This window comes from Amblyomma maculatum, chromosome 3 (genome assembly GCF_055883805.1).
Source record: "Amblyomma maculatum isolate TAMU_Amacu chromosome 3, ASM5588380v1, whole genome shotgun sequence".
Lineage (NCBI taxonomy): Eukaryota > Metazoa > Arthropoda > Arachnida > Ixodida > Ixodidae > Amblyomma > Amblyomma maculatum.
Window position 1 is genome coordinate 82,096,219 of NC_139346.1, and position 24,387 is coordinate 82,120,605.

General features: G+C 46.1%; 1 long non-coding RNA gene across 1 annotated transcript; it reads left to right on the forward strand.

Annotated features, from left to right (window-relative positions):
* The first annotated feature begins 12,752 nt into the window (after positions 1–12,752).
* Positions 12,753–24,175, forward strand: LOC146195115 (uncharacterized). The gene is made up of 3 exons (XR_014705699.1): positions 12,753–12,818; positions 20,133–20,184; positions 23,993–24,175. It is a non-coding gene; the product is annotated as an uncharacterized LOC146195115 (long non-coding RNA).
* Positions 24,176–24,387: the final 212 nt, after the last annotated feature.

A 24,387-nucleotide genomic window follows, 5' to 3' on the forward strand; every position in this document is an offset into this window, starting at 1 on the left:
TGATATTGCTCAGTACAAGGGTGCCATCCTTCCTTCCCTCCATCGAAACACTGCCGCTGTGGCCGCAGTCTGATACCGTGTCTTTGGTTTCTTTTTTTTTGTTTAAGATAGCTGCAGCTGAGGCTCAAAGGCAGCATTTCAGGTGAGGCTCAAAGGAAGTACCTTCGCAAGACAAACCGGACCACCTTTGCAGGCTGCGAGGTTCGAAACTGGGTTTGGGCCCACCGCGGAGGAGGGGCGCAGCGGGGTTTGCGGAGCTTCTCCCAAGCGCACACGCCTAGAAAAGCCGAGCGCCAGGCCGGGACACGTTGGTACCCATTTTTACCTGTGGGTGTCCGGCGGTGGGTTTCGAACTAACCACCTCCCGTAGCGGAGACGGGCGCTCTAACCACTCTCTGTCTCGGCTGCGGGAGGTCTGTCAGGCTTTCACATAGCCTTTAGTCCCTGTCTCCTCTCGCTTGTACGAGGAATAAATAAACCAATAAACCACAGTAACCAGTGAGCCACCAAGGGAAGCCATCTTTTACAGCCAATCTGTACACCTCTACTGCCGAAGGAAAGTTTTGTGGCGATGTCGTAAGGAAAAAAAAATTGGAGGACGCTTAAGCTTCGCCTTCAAGAGTGGAACGCGATAGCGTTATTGCACCTCGTTCGCACCACCCACTCATTCGCTCGGTATGCTCTTGAGTCACACAGCGTTCGGCGCGGCAACGAAACGTGCGCCTGAGCAAGCGGAACGAACCAAAGAACTCGGTGTCTCGGAGGGAGAAAGCCGGGCAGCGACGCGCCATGAAGGCGGACGCGATCATGGGGCTGATGCCTTGATGGGATCGTCCTCTATCTCGCTTGGGAGCACCACGCAGAAGCATGATTCCTCGGAAGCAGCTCGGCACACATCGCAGGAGACGCTTTCCCAGCAGAGGCGCTACGGCGCAGCGATCACGTCAGAGGCGTCCGGCATCAGACGCTGCACCTAGCAATCGCGCTGTGAGCGGAAAGAGGAGCCGCGTCGCCTAAACACCACTGTTCGAGTGACGCACGCTGGATGTTGGAAGGGGAGAGAGCGAGAAAACTTATTAAACGCAAGGGTATTGGGGCATCCTCGCACCGGTACCCGCGCGGCCCGAAGGAGAGAAGCGGGTGAGCGAAGATAGTGATCTAACGAAAGGAAAGACGCTTGATTCTACAACCCGTGAGGGTGCACGGCGAAACGTCAGGGGCGAGTGGCGCGCCACGTGTCGGGGCAGCGCCACACATTGCGAGGAGGGGTTCTTTTGTCTTTGCCGCAAGATGGCTATGCATGTGCGCAGAGCGCAGAAGTGTAGCGGAAACGTACTTCGCTACTCGTGTAACTGCGACTTCTTAAGTAACATGCTCATAATTACCGATATACACCGCAGTATAACGTTCTACGGCACGTTTCTAAGGCAACACCGCATTCACTAGAAGCGCTTTTGTACCGCTTTCAAGTATCGAACAAACTCCTTGCATATGCCGACGATGTTGCGGTTTTCTGCGTTGACTATGAGAACATTTTGAAAACTGGATATTGTGAAGCGTTTCTGTGCTGCCAGCGGAAGTGCTGTCAATTGGGCTAAGTGCCTTGGATTTTGGCATGGTACTTAGCCAGAGACCCCTGGTACTTTCGCCAACATGCAATGGCGTAGTACACCCGCGAAGTATCTAGGCGCTCCGTTAGAGTTTTACCGCGACAGTGAGCCTTACTGGCGAAATCAAGTTGGGGAAATGCGTTATAGGACGGAGAGGGTGAAAGGTTGGGACTTGTCCATGTTCGCACGCAGCACCACGGCCGCTCGATGGAAGCGCACTGGGTGCGGCCTGCTGCGTCGCGCCGCCGTCAATGAACAAGTGCGTCCTTGGGGAGTTTACAGTAGCGCCCGCTTTTTCTGCTGAGGGCGCCACTGTTCGGGGACACGTCAACGCCGGGGTCGCCGGCTCTGAGCGCGCGGTTTGCTTCCTTCCTGAGCGCGTTCGCCTCGCGTCTGCGTGGTGAACGCAAACATTTTTGTGCACGCGTGTGCAAGCACGTTAACGTTGAGACTGGATGCGTTTGTTTTTTAAGGCGAAAGCTGTTCTAGGCCCATGGAACGAAAATCTATGCGCAGAAGCTGTGCCTGTTATCTGTGCGTCGCATCTGTGCACTGGTGTGCCAGTCGCAAAAACGGACGTGCAAGGAGGGAGATTAAGAATGAAAATAATTGATGGTGATAGGTAATCAATAAATGTTATAGACATTGATAGAGATAATGACTAATGCTAATATCTAATAATGGTTAAAAATGTATAAATGATATGTAATGACCAGTATATCAAACTGCGACATGTAATGACCGCAATTGATTAGAAATGAGCAAAAGTGCTTAGCAAGGTGTGGTAATGACTATAATAGCTAGGCATGACTCATCATTACGGTTAATGACAACAAAATTATCAATATTTGAAACGACATGTAATGACCACTGCTGATTCTAAATGAGTAACCTGCTTAGTTATGAGTGATAAGGGCTACAATGACTACGCAGGCAGACTCATCATGACTGAGCAACGACCAATATATCAAATGACGACTTGAAGTGACGAACTGTGGCACACAATGAGAGGCAAAGGATAGGAGAAGGGTAGGCTTTCGCCATCCTGCGCTTAAGAGACATCTAAGAGACCCTCTAATTTTATCTGCTGAGCTCGCTTCAGGCAAAGACAGCAGCGAGTAGCGGTAATGCAGTCGCTTCCTCTGAAATGAAAGCAGCGCTGCGGTTAAAAAGTCCAGATGCTGAAGCATAATGCCCTATCAGCTGCCTTTGAATTTGCTACAAGGGACATAAGGTAAGATGGAGTCCAAAGTCAGACTCCGCCCGCACCACTAATGTATCGCGGGGAGAGAAAGTTCCGCAATTCGAAAAATAAATGAATAGGTCAATGAGACAAAAGCTTTTGATTTGAAGTTATGAAATAAAAGGGGGATGTGCTACTAAAGCGACCCAAAGCCGAGGAAGCGGGCCCGGGGTGACCCCACGTATCTCCCCTGGGAAGTAGCGGAAAGGATGGGTTGTAGGGTAATGGGAAGTAGGAATTGGGATAGGGTTATGGGAAGTTGGAGGGGAATGTGGGCAGCGTAGGATTTGACTGTCAGACAATTCGAGTCGAGCTCCCATATGGGATTCCATAGAGGGCGAGCACTCGCTCTCAGCCGAATATGCGGCCCTCGGCCCTTGGATCATTCCTCCACCGCAATGCGTTTGCCGGGTCTCCAGTTTCTGAGACAGGTTCCCTATTTGAAGCCGCTTTTGAGGTTCCCCGTCCCCCCAGCTCAATTCCCCCCCCCCCCCCCCCCGACTCTAGTTGAAGTACTGAGAGATAGATTTTGCAACGTTCATGCCTACTTCAAGGTACTCCGCAAGTGGCCAGACTTTAATCTAGCACACACTGATGGATACTCTTTCACGGTTTTCGCTCGGCCAGGCATTTTGGAAGGTACATTTCATCGGCGTCCTTGGACAGAGGAAACGCTTTACTCCCATCCAGTGCTGACGTCCGCTCTAGTGCTGGAGGTCCTTGTATCCTACAGAGGATACTTCCCGCGTGAGCACTTGGCGATTTGTTCACCGGCTACTAACCGTTTGCGAGGTCGGCTTTCACACCGTTCCTGCACCCTTCAGGGTGTGTACTCAGCCTTTAGGCCTTTCCGTACTAGGTGCTTCCACCTGTGTTCCACCAGTCTTTTCCCAAGTTTCAGCATTACTAGCTTATAGCTACTCTCCATCTCCTTTCAAATCTTTCAAGCCAAAGGTGAGTTCCCCAGAACCAGAGCTAGGTTCGCCCCAGCCGCCAGGCTTCCGTCGAGGCCCCGTTCCCTTCGGCAACGGAGACCAACGCGTTTGCGGCTGGGAATACCTTTAGGCACGAGGGGAATTTTTGGTCCAACATACAGAGTCAGCTAGCTGTGTTTCCTAACCGTACTCCACAGCTACGCCACCGTTCCCTAGGCAGCGGGCAGGGCTTTCCCTCGGCCTGCCGACCGCTCCGCATGTTGGTCTTGGTTCAACATCCAAAGTTAGCTAACTGCGTTTCCTGACCGTACTCCGCAGCTACGCCGCCGTTCCCTTGGCAGCGGGCAGGGCTTTCCCTTGGCCTGCCGACCAACTTGGATGCTGAAAGAGAGCCCAGCATGAACTCAGCTAGCCGCGTTTCCGCAGCTACGCCGCCGTTCCCTTGGCAGCGGACTGGGCGTTCCCTTGGCCTGCCAACCGACTCCAAAACTGGAGTCTTTTCCGAATTACACGCGCCCCGCCCAGACCCACTCTGGACATGCCGCCGCTCCGGCGACGGGCTAACGTGTGCATGGCACGCTTGCAATGCCAAGGAAGTACGCTGGAAACTCCCCTGGGATTTGCCACCCCTCAGTATGGGCCCCGGCTGAACCCATACCGACCGCTGGCTGTCAGTCATTGAGCAAAGCCTGGCAGCCGAAACCACCTTGGCCCACTCAACATGCAGGGGGGACCACGAGCAGGTCGCCAGATCGAATTGACCCCCGCAGATTGGACTTGTTGGTGATTAATTATAGGTTAACCGTGCAAACAACGCGAGGGGAACACAGGCGAAGAAGACGGCAATAACCGCGCTAGTTGTGTCGTCCTATTTACATGTGTTGCCGTCACGTTGTTTAACCTATTTAGTTACCAGAGAGCTTGCCAGTGAACTAGGATTTTTAACTATGTGTTGTGAAGCAGATGAACACGATGAGGTAGCACCAGAAGCTTTTCTCGCAGGTTATGTTGCGAGGACATATCAGAAAAAGCTACGAAGTTTTTTTTTTATATAAGCATGCAATTTGTTCTACATTTTGCCGCGCTAGTCTGAGTGGCCTTGCAAGTAAAGGAGCCTGTGCATACAACATTTGTTTTCTACTGTTGAGACTGTTTGAGCTGATGCGATAAAATGAAAAGCTACGTTCCACAGAAAATCCGGCGCCCGCTCTGTCGGCGGACAGTCGGAAAAACACCTCTCTGGTAAGAGGCACTTTAGTTGGTGATATGGCCAGACACCTTTGGCGCAATGAGAACACATGACATGTTCAATGTGGCAGGAGCTGCCAAACCTGAGAGAGTCAATAAGATGTAAGGGTGAAATGGGAATTATTGAAAGCGGGACCCTTACATCCCAGGTCAGGCACACTATACTCCTATAGGGCACGGTCGTGTGGCTGCGGTAAAGAGGGGCTTTATATAGCTATGTGTAGGGTGCTATTTCATATAATGCGGTGGCTTAAGGCTGCATTCTAATGATATGAGACAGAGGCAGCAATTACGGGATACGGTGAATAAGCAGGTATCAAAGTGTGGGCACTCTAACGAGGCTCCTCAAGGAGACTTAAGAACCCCAAGTTTTGTTTATTACTACGAGGTTGTTGCTTAATTTATGCGATATTCGGTAATGGTTTTGAGGCAACATGTCAGTCGAGCAAGAGCCTGTTGCAGGAAATATAGTCAACTGGACAAGTTACAGGTTAATGAAAACCAAGGACAATGGAGGCTTGATGTACTCCGCAAAGGAAGTAATCAAGCTTTGTCAGCTTACGAGCACCTTCATTAACAGGATGATGAAGTCTGAAGAGGTCCGGTGAAGTAGCAAGCTGTGTAAACTTTTGGTTTCATCATTGTTTTCTCACTGTACACAGTACCTGCAGCTAATCTGTAAAAACAATGATCGCGCCCATGCTAAGGCGCTATGCAAGATATCTTTAAGTTGCTGCCCCCCCTGATAGCGAGCTGGACTGGAAATGTCAACTCAACAGTGGAGCGATGTGTATGGCTATGCAGAAACCTTTCTCAAGAAAGGGTTTCCGTCTGCGATTGGCAATTTTCTTCCTTTTTTTGCGTGGCCATTAAATAAGCGCCCTTAGCTGCTTGCTGAATCTCGGCTGCAGTTGCGCTCTGACGCGTGAACATTCTTGGGATCACAGCTAATAGTTTCACAACAGCAACACTCGATGCGCGTTCTTCCATTGAAAATTACGAACCAGCAAAATTGTAAGGGTTTGCGAGCAGCCAATAAAAATACTATTAAAAACTTTCGGCGCATATACGTAGCACCTCGAGGCAGACCGGCTCTATCAAGCGCGCTTACTTTGTCCGGTCACGCAAAATGCGGGAAGCCATGACGGATAGCGTCTTGGCGTACAACGTTTAAGGTCTCCAACTGAGTCGAAGATCCCAGGTTATTATCTAGATTTAACCTAATAAACATCTTCATATTTCAGCCGTAAAAGTTGTCACAATGAGATAGAAAAGTTGGTTACATGTGGCATTTTCACAGAGGTTGCTCATAGTAGGTCATTTTTTTATTGGATAGCGCTGGCAGCTTAGAACAGGTTGACGTCAATTTGTGTATAAAAGCTGTATGCAGGAATGAGTAAATGGTATAAAAATGACACACGGAATTCGCGACACAGTTAAGTGGTTATGCATTAGGCTACCATGGCAGCTGAACAGCTTCGAATTGTTCACAGCTGGGTTACATTTTAATGTGGCGAACAACTGGATCCAATGCAACATCACGGTAATGCGAGCTCTCTATTCGAGTTGCCTACAACCACCGTGACTATGTCTTTCGGGGCTCAAAACATCATTGCATTCTCGGATGATTCTTCATACCGAGCATCAAATGAGCGTTGTTGGTAAGCATGGCAACAGTAGCAAGGGCACTGTGCCTTGGCACCGTACAGGTTTGCTTATCCTTGCATTATTCCTTTACACTCCAGTGTACATCCTTGCCGAGCAAGCGCTAAGTGCTGACATGGTCGCACTAGACATGACAGTATATACTAATTCTTGTTGCCAAATTGTGTGAAGCGGAGCTCTTATATTCTTAAAATAAAGCGCTTCTACCACGCCGACGCCTCCCTCAAATCGCAACCAGGCGAAGCTCTCCGCGCGCGGCTGTCCCCGAACGGTGGCGCCGCGGCGGTGGCGACTGGAAGTAGGCGCCTCCCGCCGGTTTCGGGCGATGTAGCAGGCCGCACCTAGTGCGCTTCCATCGACAGGCCGTGGCAGCACTGTGTGCAATGTGTTTTTTGTTAGTAAATTGTGGTATGTGCTAAGTGTTCTGCACTGCTCGCGCGCTGATGTGCAAAAGTTTCACCGCATATTCGCTGTCTTTGTGTGGGGGTCGGTATGGGAGAGGACAAGCCGTACAAAACTCTTCCGTAGTGTTGGTAATGGAGGCCTTGGCTTGTCGCATTTATACTTGCGGCAGGTAGTTAATCGTTTCTGCTTCCTTCGAGACGTGAAGGACTCTTTTTTACGCCCTGTGTTACAGATCAGATTAAGCAAACTTCTACCCGATTTTATTGTTTCTACCGAATCCGTAACAGCACGTGTTGTTGGATTTCTCAAAAAAGTCGTGGCGGCCTGTAATTTCTTAAGTGCGCGATTCTGACGCGATTATTTAGCTGTAGTAAAGCGGAAAAAGTTGTACAAGGACCTTGCAGACGCAGTTTTTCCTGTGCCACTGTATCGCACCATGTACAGTGCCAATCCCGGTAGCGACGTTTTAAAGCGAGTAAAGAGAATGCATGTGGCTCCAGGCGCAAAGTCCTTTTTCTTTAGGCTGCACACCGGAACCTTAGAGGTAAAAACCTGGATGGAGGAAAAGGGACTGTACGTTCCTTGGGTGTGCATTGTTTTTTATGCAGAAAGCCCGAAACCATCGAGCACGTCTTCTTGGAGTGTTTGGGTGGCGTGTTCTTTTGGGACATACTGCAAAGAACACTGAAAAAAGACCTGCCACTAGACCCCCGAGGAATTCGTTTCCTAGCTGTGGAAAATGATGAAGGCGTCCCTTTCGACGCAGTAATGCTGATGGGATTGCACTGTACATGGAAAGCCTGCATGGCAGCGCGACACGCCGATATTGATGCAAGGCCGGCACGCCAGTACTTCTGCGAATCCGTTGCGGCGTTCGTGGCAACCTACAAGAATGTGTGCCCGGTGCCCGAATGGGTATCGAGAATTGAGCCCCTTATGCACATGAAGAGCTTTTAGCCCCTTTACATCAGTCAAGGTTTGGATGGACGTTTTAGCCCATACCGACGCTATGTACATGTGTTCTTTCACTTTTGTTTTGTAGCGATGTATGTCTAAGCAGGCAATAAAAAAAAAAAACTCGTGGCTGAGTGGTAGCGTCTCCGTCTCACAATCCAGAGACCCTGGTTCGATTCCCACCCAGCCCATCTTGGAAGTTGCTTTTTATTTATGAAGTACATGCATGAAGTGCATGCCGGGATTTATCGCTCACGGCCAACGGCGCCGACGACACCGGCCTTTCTCCGACACGAGCTCCTTAACGCTACCGCGTTAAAATGCCATGCCTTGGGGGAAGGGGGAGGGGGAGTGTTACCATTCAGTTAACAATTTTAATTAACTGCAAACTGTCTGCAAACTATAGGCATATTCACTGGCTAAAAACATACTTGCGAATTCTCACAAAGGCGCCTTCCTAAGGCCTGCAAGCTCCTGGATCACGAAAAGCCACATAATTCATCACACTTTTTAAATCACCTGTGGAGTACTTTCTCTTCTTGAGCTTTGTAATAAATTTCAGTTCGTTTTATTGCCTACAATTTGTGGCTGCCTCATAGCGCTTGGTCGACTTCGTGGGCAGACAACCACGCCTCTACTGCGAGCCATGTTTCGTTGCTGAACACTGGGTATCGACTAAGGTCCGACCATTCGCCCATTGATGGCTGAAAGTGTTACGCCTCTTCTACTTTAAAACATTTCGCCAGCTATTGACCAACGTAATTGGCAGCCAATCAGGGCTTACCTTTGGGTAAGTAATGACTGGCCGAGAATACCAACTGCTAAGCTCTGCACATGAGTTTAACGACGGTCAACCGTCGACCAACATTTTAAACCTCTAAATTTCTTCTTTCTTGTACTAAAGTTTTAATTCCGAGGCATATCCTCTTCTCTGAAAGGTTGTGAGGTTTTAGTTCTGGTTTATTTGAATAATATCTCTTACGTGTTTTCGCCCGGTAGAGAAAGGCACATTTCATTCACTTTACAGTCGGCCCACGGTAAAGCATACAAAGTGGCAGGCTGTTTTTTTCTTCTAGTTATTATATATACACATGAAAGACTGGTACTTCGATCATGCTTGTGGAAACTTAACAGGCATTCTTTATCGTTTTGCTTATACTGGCAGAAGAGGTCGAATACGGGATGGATGATACATATTAAAAGAGAAAATAAAACACCGCTGCAGAGAACGGGGCTACAGCGCCGTCTTAGCAGAGCTAAGTGCTTATCAGAGTTGGCAGAGTTTACAGCAACGAGCTTATCGATGCTTTTGCACTACCAAATTGCTGTATACTTAATAATGTTTTCCAATGACTACTTCTTGTTATGTTCTTTTAGCGTGGCTATTTCTGCTATGTCGTCAAGGATGGATAAAACCTGCGGACGTGCATAGCGTATCCTGCGTCGCTGGTTCTCGGTGTTAAGCATATATCTTACGCAGTCGACTACACACCTTTTTATAACTCGTGTGTTCGGACAGTTGGATGTTTAGCGTCACTCGATAGAAGCTGTGTCCTAGTGCTACTTCAAATCAGGCTTCGTACGGCGAACACGCCCGTCACACAGCTGATACAATATGCTGTTTTAGATATTCGTTTCTCGCTCATGACGCTTATGGAGTCTAAAAGCACATTTGTTTGATTATATTATACTAAGCATCATATATTGCGCCTCTATCTAGCTTGTTTGTGCGCGTTCGCCGAGGCAATATTGTTTTGAAAAGAGGTGCTAGAAATTTTGTGTCTTGGAAAAAGTAATTGGACTGCTGAACAAGTTTTTATGCTTTTGTAATGAACTTTTACCACGTTTCGCAGCTCAACCTTCTGTAGCATAGTTATATCGTCAATATTGCTTACAAAAAGCGCTCATGCTTCTTTAATACATAGCGCCAATCCACATAACCATTTCAAATGTGATGCTTGCTTAGAATTCTCATTTCCTTTTTGTAAATTTTCTTCAAGATCATTTATTTCTTGGAGAACAGTTCAGAAAATTAATATTGACAAACTTTATTCAAATGCTGCCCTACATAACACGTAACATTTCTCTAATGCCTGCTTAAAATTTAGTGTGGGCTACAGCAGGTTGCCGCTTAATGGCATTAAAATCGACCGACCATAGCCTCCTGCTTTGATTAGGAAACGACGCGAATGATGCTCGCCTCTCATTATAAAAGCGAATGCTCAATGTTCATGCACTTGACGTGAATATCTTTAATAGAATTAAAAAGAATGCTACACAGCAGAACAAGATAATTTCATTGCCTATTGTAAGCGTCACTCGATGGAGAAGAATGCGGTGGATTGGGAACTTCAAGGTTGTGATAGCGCTTGAAAGCTTTGAACTCACCGATACAAGGGGCCCTTTGTTTCGACATCCATCAGTGGGGTAGTAAGAAGTCTGTGAAAGAAACTTTCATCCTGTCTAAATTACAGAACTGCAGTTATTATTATAATTCTGATTTTAGACACAAAAACGTAGAACAAATCCACATATATTCCTGGAAAATGTCGCGCAAACTCCTCGGAGATTGTAGTTGTGCGCGCTACTTTGAATCGTATGAAATACTCGAGTTCGTAAGCTCTATAGATACATATTCTTCAAATTCTGATCAATACGTGAATAATAAAACAGATTATTGAACTACATACCAGTAAAAAACTAGCACATTCGATTAAAGAAGGACGATATAATAAAAACATGAGCTCGAGACAACTCTGCATATCAGATTGAACTTTCAAATATCGGATTCATTGAACTAAATTAAGTCATTCAGGACGTATTAGCTACTGTTCCCTAAAGAATGTTAAGAAAGTTCTCAAAGAGTTGTCCTAGAAGATTTAATATATTTTGGAGCTACCAACTATCTTCTATTCATGCCAAGTTTTCTATCCTGTACATGTATTTCTGTTTGGATGAGTTTTGATACCATGTGTTTGCTGCAGAATCTGTATACCCTAATTTTTTCTGTGCCAAATTCTAATGCGTAAACTAAATTTTGCCGCTTGTAAAAATATTTGCGATGACTTCGACGTGTATGTGAGTGTCAATGGTTCTTTGGTCCAGGGTAACGCGAACTCATCAGTCTCTTGCTTTTCTCACGCGGTCCCTCTAATTTCTCGCAGACTATGGGCCACCTCCTCTAGCCTTATCTCGACTAAATGCACCTGCGACTGAGTGCCATCCGCCTCTGTCCTGCTCCCTAGAACGGTTTTCGAAACGACCCCGTTCGGCATTGCGGTCTCCGTCGCTCGACGCAGAAGTCGCCTACAGAACTAAGGCGCACCGCCATGCACATAAGGCCTGGATGCGACTGGTCCGGAATATGCGGCGTGTGTGCGAGCCTGCCCGCCGCCCGCTTTTCGCTTGAGTACCCTAATGATTTCTTCATCCTCTTTTGATATTGAGAGATTTTCTTCACTCGAACTCGAATCGAGGCTGGAGGAACATAATATGAGCTGTCTACGTGAAGGAATAGAAAAACCGGACCTCGCTGCCCCAAGCATCTGAAGGACCACGTCAACTGCTTTGTCAAATTCCCTAATATAAGCCACGCCAACATAGACCAAACGTACGAAATCCCACTCACCCGACGCCCGCTTTGCTGCAGATTGATGCCCATACGCCCGGATGTCTCGCATATCTTATCGTTCTCGAGGGAGGGTCGCACTACGGGCCGCAATTCAGTTGCTGGCTCTGCCCAAGGACTTGTTACTTTCCGCCTGATGGATGGTGCCGAATTCTGTCATGACTGTGCCAGTAATTTTCAAGATGGTTAGTTCTCTTCGTGGGGATAAAAACCTCTTCAAACCAAGTGAAGCAGGAGGTGATGATGCAGAAGATGAAGAAATATATACTCAAGGTATTTACAAATGTAAAAACTGCAATTTACAGAGGCGGAGTCACGCATACAAATTCAACAGCTCTAAGTTAGCGAAAACGATCTCGCACAAAGATGCTGTCTAGAGAAGCTTACTTAACTACAGGGCGTCTCAGGTAAACCCTAACTTTTAGACTTAGGGGATAAGCACGAAGCCTTATCTAGACTGAATTCGTTTCGGTCATGTAGGGTTTTGATTCCTAAGTGCGCGATGAAATACGGGCGGCCATTTTCAGCGACCTGCACCATGCTTCAGTTAACCCTTCAAACCGTTCATGCAAGGCGGGTACTGCCCTGTGGGTTAAGGCCAGCCTCGGACCCTGGCCTTGCTTACAAAACAGATCGACAAACATAAATTGTAGATTCTGCCCTCTCCAGTAAGGCCGCACACCCACTCCCGGCAGGGCCTTCCTTCCCACTTTCATCCTTCATACCGTCGTCCCCCCCCCCCACACACACACACACACACCACCACCACACTTCTCTGACTCACGAAACTCCCGAGACATGTTTGGTCCCGTTCACCTGCCCTCAACAACAGGGAAATCGGGCACCAGCAGACAAACGTTTGCGGTTAGAGGCCCTCCAGCTGTTCATTTTCACGTGTGTGGAGGGGCCAATATTTCTGACTGGAGACCGGTATGACCGCCTGAGCCGTTTAAGGCTCAGGCGGGCACGCCGGTCTCCAGTCAGAAATGAATAGTAGCTTAACCATGTCTGAACTGTTGTCATTGTGGAAAAAAAGACTCAGCCCCGTCTCTCACACAGGGGACCCGTGAAGAATGTCTGCGAAGAGACACGATGGCTTCCTCAAAAACGGAGCATCTCTGCACACAAAGGTAAAAGTTTCTGGTTCTTGTAGTCGGAAAGCAAGCGGCGGCCTAACGGAAATCTTATGCCTTTGACCTCTAAAAGCTCTGCTTTGTTGTATTCTTCCTGAGCTAATTGTTTCTGCTGAAGAGAGAAATGGCATAGCAGTCTAACAATTTGGTGTTCACGATACCCCCAAAAAAACAGTGTGGAGAAAGCTGAACTCTTTGTTAGATAAAATATCACTTGCATATAAAGGTTCCCAATGTAGTGAAGTCATTAGCGAAAAGTTTAACTTTACAATTAACACGAGCTTTGAGGGTAATAACGCCGTATTTTCTTTTTATTTGTCATTTGGAGGTCATATACGTTTTGGCATGTTTTACCTTCGCCCTGTGCTTATGTTCTCATTACTGCATATATGAGAACTAAATAAAACGCTTGGTTTTTAATGAACGGGTTTGTATATATGCCAAAGGCTGTCCACATCAGACACCGAACCGGCTTAACTATTCCACTAGAAAATAACAAACTCCATTTAGTAAGGGTATCACACCTTGATAAATACCATAGCCTTCAAGGTACAGGTGCTTACTGAGCTGAAGATATAAAAGCGGGGTTTGTCGTCACATAGTACATCAAGATCTTCGCTACTTTTGCGCTTCCTACGAGACGTCATGAATTTTATTCTCTTTCTGACCTGCATTGCAGTCTTTGCTGATGTCTTGTGTGATCGGTGAGTAGGTAGATTTGGTTTCTGATTATGTTCAACTCACTGAACGTTTTGTAATCTCTTCAAACCGTCTCATATCTACGCAGTGTGGCTTTTTTTCAAAAATGTTAGCATGCTGAAACACCGTCTTACTCATTGATTATCCCGCCGTGGTGGCGCAGCGGTTAAAGCGCTCGACTATACTGTGCAAAAGGAAGCGGGATCGAATACCGGCCTCGGCGGCTGCATTTCGTTGGAGGCGAAATGGAGTGACACGTTAAAGAACCGCAGGTGGCCGAAATTACCGGAGTCCTCCACTACGGCGTCTCGCATAGCCTGAGCCGCTTTGGGACGTTAAACCCCACAAACCAACCTGAGTCCTTCATTACAAAAGAAAACGTGCAACCCGTTAGCACGCAGTCGACAAAGTCGCCCGTCCTCGAGAATAAATTTTTGAAATATATGGGAATGTCAGTACGAACCTAAAGACTCGTTTTTGTACCTTTGCGGGCTGTCAGCCCAGTATTTTGAGCAACAAATTAGGTTCGCCATGCTGTGCGATTTGTGTCAGGGGAAGATTTGCGTCTTTAGATCAGCGGATGACGCACCGAGTTTATCAGAAGTTAACGCTATTGCGCCTGGTACTTAATTCATATTCCTGAAATTTATGGAATCATGTGGCGCCTATAGTATTTGTACGTATGCATGTGCCTACGTATGTATGTATGCATGCATGCATGCACCTATGCGCACATACGCACTGATACACAGATGTAAGCGTGCACCGGTTGCTTGTGGTTCGGTAGTAAGATTTTTATGGTTAGAAGCTTTTCAACACAGAATTTACTGGTCGCGCTTCGCCTTGACCTAGGACTTGACAAAGCCTACCCACAGACTGAAAAATGTAAGCTTTAGTGGAGCCCTCTTACGATATGTAGACACATACACACGCGCGGAAATACGAAAATAGGCGTGCGATTTTTCTAACTGCTTAAAATCTTATTTTAATAGGTACAAAAGATACGTCTGTGCTGTCCCTGCAGGTAGCTTTTAAAGCAGAGGACATCATGTATTCTACAGATTGGAGGTTAAACCATTTTTAATAAAATAAGTCGTCATTTTTACTATTTAGGACTTAAAGGAACAATATTGTAAGGCAAAGCTGAAAGCCGTCAAACTTAATGTGAGCCGCAAAAAACGCACATAGAGAGACTTATTATGTTGGCTTTCTGCATTGCACGTTTATATTGTTACGTGGTGGCATGACAAGCGATGGAACACGGCGACACAACAGAAACAGAACGACGTGATGACATGATAAAATATGCTTTATTAGCCGGCGGCCCTGGCGCTAGCGCTCCGCCCCGCGACACTGCCCGCTTCGTCATCTTCGTAGAATTAACCGGGGCCGCCGAGCTATCGTCCCAATCGATTGCTAGAAATCCAATGCATGACGTAACGATTAACACAGACACAGGATTGGGACATGAAACGCTGGACACCACAATGAATGTGAAGATGGGAAGAATGCATACACCGGAGCATCAAGCCCAATCTTCGCCGTTTGCCGAAGGCCAAGGCTCATGGACACGCCGAACGGCTTGGGCGGGGATGCTGTCTTCGCTCGAGTGGTCGTGAGGTCGCTTCGTCGTGGGGTCGGTAGGGTCGGTAGGGTCGGCTTTGGGCTCTTCCTGGTCGTCGTGTGTTGTGGTCAGGGCTGGGGACGAGGCTGGGGACAGCGGCTGGTCGGGTCTGAGCAAAAAGGACTGGGGCAGAGCTGGGCGGCGATCTCCACGGGCTTTCGGCAGATGGACCTGGCGTACGGTTGGTTTCGACGGTGCAAGGCGAGGATGGGGATGAACCGCACCTCCACCAAATGTTACGTGGTGGCATGACAAGCGATGGAACACGGCGACACAGCAGAAACAGAACAACGTGATGACATGACGATGAAATATGCTTTAATGGCAACCGGGCCTGGCGCAAGCGCTCCGCCCCGCGCCACAGCCCGCTTCGTCATCTTCGTAGCAATATCATGACTTGTTACTAGTAACGCCGTCTTAGTCCTTAAGGGAACAGGGTAGGTCCTATTCTTGCCATGCATTTTAGGCTATGTTCGTGACCCTTTTTCTCATGATCTGCTGGGGTTAGAACAATAACAATGGTGGCATTGTAATCAGCAATGTAAGGTAGCGTTACTGAACTAGGATAATTTCTTTTTAAAGGTTAGTTTTTTTGTTATCGTTTTTTTACTGGACCCACCAAATTTTAGAGCCATAATCTGCAGTAAATAGCCTGTAAATAAAAATCGTCTGCCATAATATTTATAATTCTAGTTCAATAGACTATCAATAGAAAATTTTATCTCCCTTGCGCCTGTAGTTTCTTAAAAAAAGTGTCAAATTCAGCAAAATTTGGTGTTTTGAGATAATTGGCTTTGAAGTGGAAGAAAGAGCTTTATTGCAATATAGGACTATAAAATCCAATTCTCACGCATCGTTTCAATAGCCACCAGCCTGGTAGTCCCCTCCATCATCAACACTTCTTTTCTGCGTTAGCTGCCTTGTTTTCCGGGCCTCCTTAGTGACCAGTCGTGTAGCCCTCTCTGCAAAGTACAGTCGCCGCTGGTCAGCTTCGCGCAACCATTGGACTGTAAACCATCCTGGAGAAACTCTGAATGACCACAGAATCTCGGCTCGAGCAATGCTGCCATCATTGAAAGTTAGCACAGCATCCATTGTTGCTATTTTCAGCGTCTTGAGACCAAGTTAAAGTTAAATTGGTTCACAGGAAGGGAAAGGCGCAGTAACTGTCACACTTGCTCTGTGGACACCCGAACCGCGCCGTAAGGGAAGGGAGGAAGGTGGGAATGAAAGTGGACAGAGAGAAAGAGGAGCCGTAGTGGAGGGCTACGGAGTAATTTCGACCACCTGGGGATCTTTAACGTGCGCTGACATCGCACAGCACACGACGCCTCTTCGTTTCGCCTCCATCGAAACGCAGCCGCCGCGGTCGGGTTCGAACCCGGGAACTCCGGCACAGTAGTCGGGCGTCTTACCACTGCGCCACCCCGGCGGGGCCGTCTTGAGACCAAGAAAGACATTTTTCGGAGCACGCTCCCATACAACGTTGTTGAACGCCTCATTCGCATTCTGTGTTTTTCCATGGAGACATTTCCGGAGAAGTTCAGGCTTTGAGAGCTGCTGAAACACCGGCTTCACTGCTTCAGGGACCGCTGCAGACGCGCAGACGCAGACGTGCACGTGGTGCAGACGCAGACGTGGTGGCCGCGGCGCCCACTCCTGGGTTGTGTTGCGGAGAATTGGCGTCATTGGAGATCGACTTATGCTGGTTTCCGTAGAAGAGACGTTTTTTAAAGCACTTCCTTGGCTTTGTCATTGCATTACCGCTAAATAAGCAGCACAAAGGTATAAACAAACTCATATGTCCGCCAAAACACGCCGAAACACGAGCAAAATGCTGCGCGTTGCGAGTAATCCAGCTGCGACTTAGGATTCGTTTGGCTAAGTGAAGTACTGTGCTAGCTAGGTTTTCACTGTTGCCAGATGAGTGACTGCCATTCCGCTAAACGTGACAAAAAAAAAGGCGCTGAAATTTTTTTTTTTTTTTTAGCTTAGGAAAGGCACAGATCCCGAGCATGTGTCAAAGGGGGTGTGGCTGGATGCTGCCTAGGTTTCGAAAACTACTGATTTTGAGTTAAATATTTCGCGTGCGTGCAAATGAAAGACTGGGCTATGTTAAGGAAAGAATAAAGATTTTAAATTACACACAAAAAAATAGATCTTTTTCGGAAATTTTGCCTACCCTGTTCCCTTAATTACAAAAAAATTCTTCAACCCAATCAAATACATGAAACGCGCATGTAGGTAATAAATAATAAATGCGGTCGACGTCATTTTATGAATATACAATCTCAGAACGCTAGCTCAATTACATTTATTATCGGTTGTCGGTTTTGACGCCCCCCAGCCAAAACTGCCTAAAATGAAAAGCTTGCAAATAAGGCGCACCCTTCATATTGACAGCCTGCAGCATAGGAACAAAATAGTGACTCTTAAAATTAAACGCACAAATATTGATTATAATATGTTGTTTAATTATTCGCCCAGGCATGAAGCTCTATTACGTATATTGTGTACACCATACTGTGAAATCTGCCTGCATAAGCCGCGCAGAGGTATCGCTTGTGGTCTTTAACATATGCCTACAAACGGGTAAAGAACCATTCTTGTATACAATCAGCGAAAATATCTAAACTCTGCAGGACAAGTTCGGCTTTGACTTCGAAGGAATACTGTACATGCATGACTGAAGGCCTGCAACATTCAGTATTGGCCAAGGTTTATATGTCTCTAATGGTCGATTGATTTGGAAGCTCAAAAGTAAAACATACGTGTCAAGAGGCTTATTGAGTTCGTTGTTCATCATGCCGTGCTTAAACAATTGCGTCGCTTTCTTCTTCAATGTAGGAAGTACACACGACGCTTATGCATTTAATAACAAAAGAAGCAGCTTGGATAGTATTCCACCTAAAGATGATTCGGATCACTGCAATTGTCCAAAATTATAAATGCCCAAAAAATCAACGCGAATTACTACTAAAACCAGTCTGCATTGATGATGCATTTGTGAATGAATCTAGCATTGAACCAACGGCTGCAAAATAGGAGGATATATCTACATATAGTTTCATGTGCTCTTCTCACACCACTAGCAAAGTAATTTTTGTTGCATAGACGGGGAGTGATTATGGTATCCTATTTAGGAATAACGAAAATGCTTAACGGTGTAAACACTAGAAAGAACATTTTTAAATCTACTCGAAAAACTTATAAATCAAATACGAGCAACAGGCGCGTTTATTTCTTATGTACCCCCGCCGGGGTGTCGCATTGGTTACGGCGCTCGACTACTGTTCCCAAGAAAGTGGGATCGAATCCTGGCCTCGGCGGCCGCTTTTCGATAGGGGCAAAAATTAAGTTGCCCGTGTGCTGTGCGATGTCAGTGCACGTTAAAGAACCCCAGGTGGTCGAAAGTTCCGGTGTCCTCCCCTACGGCGTCTCTCATAGCCTGAGTCGCTTTGGGACGTTAAACCACACAAACGAAACCAAACGTAATTTCTTATGTCGTTGGGAGAAAAATTCTTCCTACTGTCGAGATTTTTATCAATAAGCATGACGGTGTCTTAGCTTAATTTGCTTTATGCTTACAGCAGCGTGTTAGCAGCACAAAATAATGAAGGAAATGTATAGTATAAGAAACGTCGAGCGAAGTTAGCACTGGTTCAGCTATAAACTTGCTCAAAATGAAGAAGAAGGAAGAGACGTGACGACAGGAACAGGTGTCTTTGTTCATCTACTTTTTGCGCAAGTTTATTACTCTAGGTTAATATGAAACAAGTTGCCCAGATGAAATCACTTATTAAATTGAATCAGGTATTTCTCAAAATATTGGTACCAATTCGCCGCTATCTGACGATCTTGAACTTTTTTGCCCTTTTCTAGATGCATGGGTGTAATAACATAGGTTGGGATACAGGCGCAATCAAATGTTCTTGAAATAATTTCATAAAGTATATTGCTACAGGTACTTGTTTTGTTTTGAGGAGTTACCCCAATTCAGTACCCTCAATTATATTTAAAATGCGACATTAGTACCGATATGGTAAAGTTTTGTCAATGTGAATAGCTATTTGTTCCAGAAGCAACCTTCTCCCTCTGCAGGTAATCTTTCGAAAAGGCTCGCTATATGTCTGATTACAGAAGCCTTCTATTATACAGGGTGTTTAACGTTAAACTTTCAGGATTTAATGAAAAACACTGTAAATAAATTGAATTTGTGCGTGGATATGTGGTCAGGCAGACACAGACATTGAGGTTAATTGCCACCGTAATGTCAGTAATAACCTAAATGCTATAAGTAACATTTTATTCACAGCAGCTAGCGTGCATATTTATATTGAATAATTAGAGATAGCTGCATTTGGTAACTATTATATTTTGCAGAACTTTGGTGTCACATCTTTGTCGAGATGTTCATGTCTAAAATGTTACCCAAATCTCTGTAATTAGCATGTGGCGCCGCGGCACATGGCAGATGCTCCTCCCCGGTTTTACAGCGCGCATGGTGCTTTGCCTCACAAGACGGTTAACAGCCGTTGATAATAGCAATTTGATCTTGGCCACAAGACCAATCCCTTGAAGAAACAGGCCTGTGTCCGCTCCATCAGCAGAGCGATTCGTCGAGTTTGCCTAGAAAATATGAAAACGCTGACCAAGAGCGAAATTTTATCAGCCTGCGATGTCTCTCTATGTTCTTGTCATGGGAGGGGATGTATGCAGCAGCTGCGCCATATCAAGAAGCTTCACGCTACGCGCCGCGGTATCGCATTCGTAACTACAGATGAATATAGCTGAACCTTTTGACACGGATACGTCAGTACACAGGCACTTTATTAAGATTCTACAAATTAGAATAGTCATCAGTTTTTCTCGTGGTGCTCTTTATACACTTCAAAATCTTTTACTTATGAGGTTTAGCTCCCGTTATATTACTGTTTTCTTCACCGAATGGTTTTGTCACAGGCCATGGGCGCTTTTTTTTTCTGCAGAAAAGGAATTGCGGTGGACGCCAAGCGATACCACCCGCCATGCATGCCAAACGTAAGTGGCTCACAACATAGTGGCTTGGCAAGCCAGTATATGACTGGATGGCATCATAACTAAGAATAAGATGCACTCATCAAGAGTCCCATGCGCTGACCTGTCTTTCAGCCGTAATCCTATGCTCTCTTTCCAATGTACTGTTATGTTGAAACAATATTTGTTCTTGATGAATCGAAGCATCGACTGTAAGCACCTCAATCAATGTTGTGAAGAAGATGTTTAATAAATTCTGCATCTTATAAAGCTATCAACAGAACATTTAAAACACTTATTTATTTTTTATTTCTGAAGTTGCCTCCCTGAGTGTCACCAGGATATAAGGAATCCTATATCCCATGATGCAGCTATTTGAACTTGTAATAAATAGATCTGACCTACTGATTAGGTCTACGTGCTTGCAAAGGATGGATAGCTAACTGAAATGGCACGATGAAGCATTGGAACATTTTTACGCAATGAGTATTTGTACTTGGTTCGTTTCTTGTTAAATAAGCAAGGAGGCTGTTATATGTTTTCCCCAAATGCTGACACCTATATGTGATGGATGGCATTACCATTCATGCGGAAGGGGGTGGGAAATAGCGCTAAATATGGGCACAAAGAAAACAGCTCCAAACGTTGCTTTTAAGTGCGAAATTGTAACAGTAGAGCACTAGCGTGAGATCGTCAAATTACCCGAGGAAAGCTCACATAATTTTCGAAAACGTTGCTGTTTACTCTCATCAGTGTTTACATAAGCAGTGAAAGAAAAGATAATAAGCGGACATGAAAGAACCACTTATGTGTATTTTTGTTCCCGCTTCGTGCTACCCGTATATGGTAACCTCTCTCTCATTTCGGAATAATTACTCGGTATCTTCTTGCTCGGACACTATTACCATCTTATGGTCACTTATATGACCAGATATTTAGTGCGCTTTTATACCGTTTTAATTCACTACGCTATGTGTTTGACGATTTAGCGCATGTAAACATATATGCAGGATAAATTATATTTTGATCTGAGCAGCAACAGGATTGCATTCGACATACCCTTTTATTATTTAAACAGTAATTGTTAGGTTCGCATAGACATTAGTGCCAAAGGAAAGTTTTAAACATTGCGCATAAAGAGCATTGGCACGGCAGCGCTGTGTTGTCTGATCTCGAACTGTATGCTCATCATGCATGCACCCCCCAACCTTGGCTCTCTTATAGACTTCAAGAAATATTCTTTGGTCATTGATTGTTTCATCATTTTGCCGTGAAACCTTCCAAACAGTATTTGTTATTTTTAAAAGCCGCCGGCATACGGCCTTATCACTGTGATTCTGGATCGCGTAGCAGTTCCGTATTCTTTGTTTGTTAATGCTCGATGTCGCGAGTCACACCTTTATCAGTTTTCGTTGTAGCGCAAGCTGCACCGAGATCGATCCCGAAGATTCCGGCCACTCGTGTGTCTTTCCACAATGTTCCAGCCTGTGCTGGTAGCTGCTTGCGACGTTATCTAGATTGTTCTGAGCAGCATTTAAATTGAGCGTTGACGAGTGTGACGGGCACTCTTTTTTCGACGACCGACGAGCGCGTTTGTTGCTATCGCCGCCGCCGAGTTGCTTAGTTCTATTGCGGGCGCGTCAGCCCCAGTAAAGAGTTATTTCAGTACCATCACGCCTGTGTCTTCATTTGGCGTGTACGGTCTTGTCACCTTTACGTGACATCTGGCTCGGTGACATGTAGGCTGGTTTTTCAGGGCGACAGGAATAACGCTGAGGTATTCGCTTGAAGGAACAAGGACAGCACCTCCACCAGATGCCACGTGGTGGTGACCAGGTCGATGACACAAATGAAGGGGGTCGATGATTGCAAAGAAACTATTTATTGGGCTGCCTTGCGCCCGCAAAAGAACTAAGCAACTCGGCGGCGGCGATAGCAACAAACGCGCTCGTCGGTCGTCGAACAAAGAATGCTCGTCACCCTCGTCAACGCTAAATTTAAAGGCTGCACAGAACAAACTAGATAACGTCGCAAACAGCTACCAGCACGGGCTGGAATATTGTGGAAAGGCACACGAGTGGCCGGAATCTTGGAGATAGATCTCGGTGCATCTTGCGCTACAACGAAACTGATAAAGGTGCGACTCGCGACATCGAGCATTAACAAACAAAGAATATGGAACTGCTACGCGATCCAGAATCACAGTGATAAGCCCGTATGCCGGCGGCTACTAAAAACAACAAATACTGTTTTGAAAGTTTCGCGGCAATATCGTAAAATCCTAATTCAGCCCTCAGGCGACAAGAAAAAGGGTTTACCTTTTCCTAAAATTTGAATTATTGAATAGCCAGAAAATATCGTTGAAAAACGTTAGCGTCATATTAATATACAGAGCGCTAGAAATATAGTTGTCTGTAGATTTGAGCAATGACGGTAAATCGTGAATTCATGAAGAGCTTTGCTTAGCACACTTTGACGGGGATGTCGAAGAATTGTTCGAGAATGTTAAGTGCCTCTGAGGCTGCTGCTGCTGCTTTCTCGGTTGCGTTTCGGGGATACTTACCCACATTTAGGTGCAGTGAAGCATCCTCAAAACACCTAGTGGATACAGCACCTGAAGAGTAGAATATGGATGTAGAAATGATTAATTGGCAATGGCTTTACACGGGCCGAACACCATAAAAAAAAATACGCCTCAAAGACGAGTCACGCGCAAATGAGTGTCTGAAGCGGCGCGACTTGCTGATGACCCGCACTTCCGATGGGGAACAGCGGAATCGCGGGAATTCATTATAAGCTCGGGAAGGAACAGCAGTTTACGTTAGATAGCGAAGTACTGGAAGTAGTAGGCGAATATGTCTACTTAGGACAGGTAGTAACCGCAGATCCGGACCATGTAAAGCAAATACAAGAAGAATAAGATTGGGATGGAGCGCATTTGGCAAGCACTCGCAGATTGTGACTAACAGCTTACCGGTATCACTCCAGAGGAAAGTATACAACAGTTGCATCTTGCCTGTACTCACCAATGGGGCTGAAACGTGGAGGCTAACCAAGAGGGTTTTACTTAAGTTGAGGGCAACATAGAGGCCTATGGAAGGAAAAATGATAGGGGTAACATTAAGAGATAGGAAGCGTGCAGAGTGGGTCAGAGAAATAACTCAAGTTACCGGCATTCTAGCGAAAATTAAAAAGAAGAAATGGACATGGGCAGGACATGTAGTGCGAAGAGAGGATAACCGATGGTCGCTTAGGGTAAAAAACTGAATTCTGAGGGAAGCAAAGCGCAGCAGGGGGCTGCAGAAAGTTAGGTGGGCGGATAAGGTGAAGAAGTTCGCAGGGGTCAAGTGGCTAGCCCAGAACCGAGTTAATTGGCGAAATATGGGAGAGGCCTTCGCCCTGCAGTGGGTATAGTCAGGCTGCTGCTGATGATGATGATTATAAGCCGAATTTAGCCAGTCCGCGTTGACTTATGCTGTCCATGGCCGCCTTCCGAAAGTCGTCGTGCCTGGCGTAAGACGCACGCCTGAAGTTCGTGAGCACCAGGGAGCAATGCAATTCATTCGCGGGTGGCCTATATATTTCTTCTTTGGTCGTACCTCGCCGTAACACTACGTCTGATATAGGCGGGGCGATCACGCCAATTTCCAAATTAAGGATCAACAAACACATGACCTACATAGACGTCTGTCGTAACCGCGCTCCTGCGTCGAATAATCAAATCTTTTTATTAATAAGGGTTGAATTATTATCATTTTGCTGTAATAACTAATCACTTTCTCTAATACCCATTCTTTATCTGAATAGCATCATTGCATTGGTTTCTTTCCAGTGTAACCAACAGGACGGCGAAGTCAGGAGGTTGTGCATACTCAAAGGCGAAGGCGATTGCCTGTGCATGCCCAGAGGAGACGAGAGGCAAACCTGCATGACATACCAAGAGGCAGCCGACAGACAACAAGATATAATTCAAGCACTTCTAGGACAACAACTGCGTTCTCAAAGCTATTATTAAAAGCAGTTGCGTTGAACGTTTTGCGCAGCTGCATCCGTACGAATTTGTACATGAGACAGCTGCTAATATACTGAAGTTTTAGCGCAAAACAAGTAGTTTTCTTTGTTTATAGGGTCTATTTGGCTTACTGTCTTTAACAAAAGTCATGCTTTCGAGGTACGCCGGATTAAAAGGCTGTGGGGATTTCGACTGTCATTACGTTCCTTAACGCC